Genomic DNA, 2,496 nt, shown 5'->3' on the forward strand with positions numbered 1-2,496 from the left:
ACTTATGTATAAACTCCTTGAATGTAGCTACCACAACACGTGAGAATATTGCCGGCGCATTCTTCAGTCCAAAGGGCATCACAGTGTACTTAAAATAACCCCATTTGGTAGCGAAGTTTGTTTTACTCCTGTCCTTTGGTGTGATCTTAATTTGGTGTTACCTTGAGAAACCGTCCATGAAGGAGTAGGCTTCCTGTCCACCCACATTTTCCAGTACCTCGTCTGTAAATGGCGTCGGAAATGGATCATTAACACATGCATCTTTGAGCTTCTTGAGATCCACACAGATGCGAATTTCTCCTTTCTGTTTTTTCTCCTGCACAACCATAGGACTTACCCAGTCGAACTCCTCCACTGGTTCAATTATTCCTGCTGCAAGCATTTTGTCCAACTCTTCGCGGACCTTCACTTTGTATTTCGGGTTCAATTGATAAGGCTGCTGCTTGACGGGCTTTGCATCTGGCTTCAGGGTTATCTTCATCATTCCTAGGTCGCCGATGATCCCTTTTAACTCCGTGATTTTAGTCGGGAATAAATCTTGATATTCTCTAAGTAATTCGATGACCTTTTCCACCATGGCATCATCCCAATAGTCCCCAAGCGTTGCATACTTTAGCTCCTCCTCTGTACCGATGTTTACTTGTTTCATTTTTAGCGGCGCGGTGATGTTGGGGTCCTCGATTGCTGGTCTGCGAACCTCACGACTCCCCTCTGTTTCTGGAATATTGATGTTTCTAGGGTCATCCTCATCATCTTCTACCTATACATTGTAACATTCCAGGGCCTGGCTTAACTGTCACAACCACTCTGGCTGCACTATTTCTTCTGGTTCCATTGGTATTTTGAAAATAGTGGCCTTCACAACCTGCAACGCGTCATCAACAGTATCCATCCACTGGTCTTCAAAGAGGAATGTTAACAAAAATCCTTCATGCAAGATATTCCATTCGCCTATGCCATGTCGAAGCTATATCTCAATATACCAATTCTTTGGGATAACATCCAAGGTATGATAAAATAAGTGTACCTAGTCCAGCTGGGGCTCTTCCCCATAGGCTTTAGTCAATTTGGTGAGGCGCATCCATTGTATTTCTTGGTTAGTCGTAGTTCTGGCTTCCCAAATCTTATCTGCATCATCCACTGGCAGCTGCGCCAGTCTTCAAAGCTTCCTTCATGGGTTCCCCACCACCGCGCAGGTGTTGCACACAACACCCATTTTAATGCATCAAACCTCTAGTGTTCTGGTACTGCACGCTCAAACTTGGTCAGGAATTCGTCTACCTTGGTCAACCCATCATACATCGGTAGTTCCTGATCCTGAGCTTTTACGCAACACAGTGAGCTTGTCATCATATTGAAGTTTAACGTGGTCACTCCATTCAACCGGTTATGCCATCATTCATCTTCTTCATCTGAATCTGAAATGCAGGCCTCTGTGCATTCCCACGGAATTCTTCCTTCTACAGTCGGATTTACCCACTCCTGATCTCGCACAGTTATCTTGTAGATATGATCTAAGTCCTCATCCATTTCCTCATCGCGTACAGGTTCAGTATACCGCGCTCCCTCAGCCGAGTCTAGGGGAATGACTACGCAGAGGGACTTCTTTTCAAATATCATCTTCCAGTTCTTTAAATTAATGACCCCATTCATATCCGTGGCCTAATCTATCCCTAATAATGCTGGGTAAGGGTTATTATCATCCATAATTTCTATTACCTCAAACTCTGTTTGTGTGATAGTGCCTTCTATGTCCACTGTGATTCCTTGCAATCTCCCCATGGGTAAGATCTTCTGTTGGTTCACCATCCATAATTGAATAGGAGACCACTGTAATGTGGGCCTGCCCATGCATTCCCATGTCTATTTAGGTAGCACATTTGCATCCGAGCCTAAGTCCAGAATGATCTGATCCATCTCATAGTTGTCGATCTGTGTCGTTAATTGCATTTCCCGTCCAGTGCGTAAAGTATGTTTTCCCAATTTCCAGACCACGCGAGGTGCACCTGACCCTGCGCACCTAGTTATCAGCTCTTGTAATCCTTTAACCACCTGATTATCACGTAGCAGCTTCATACATGTCTCTAAAAAGGTAGTTAACATAGAGGGATCCATTCCCGGCTCAATTGGATCCCTACTACCTAGAGTAGAGACTTCCGTGAAGCTCTTTTGAGCTTCCTTATATGTCCCCTTCACCTGTACCATCTCAAAGTCAGCATCGTGACCCTTCCTATCTTCTCCAGGCTATTTCCTCGTATCACCCCCTGTAGTTGTGCCACTCCTCAGTACTGTGTTTATGCTGGGGTCCTCTTTGCATGGTTCAACCCTCATCATTTGGACATTCTACATCACTGTGGGTTGTGTTGCCATTTTCTCACATTTCTGTGCTATCAGTGTGGGGAAATCTATCATTTCATGATCAAACTACTCGTAGTAGGGGCACGATATTCTGGTCGGGTTGGTACAATCACGCGCGTAGTGCCTTGGTCCTCCAAA

This window comes from Pinus tabuliformis, chromosome 1_2 (assembly GCF_031772625.1).
Source record: "Pinus tabuliformis cultivar Carrire ecotype Pingquan chromosome 1_2, CPIR1, whole genome shotgun sequence".
In the NCBI taxonomy this organism is placed as follows: Eukaryota; Viridiplantae; Streptophyta; class Pinopsida; order Pinales; family Pinaceae; genus Pinus; species Pinus tabuliformis.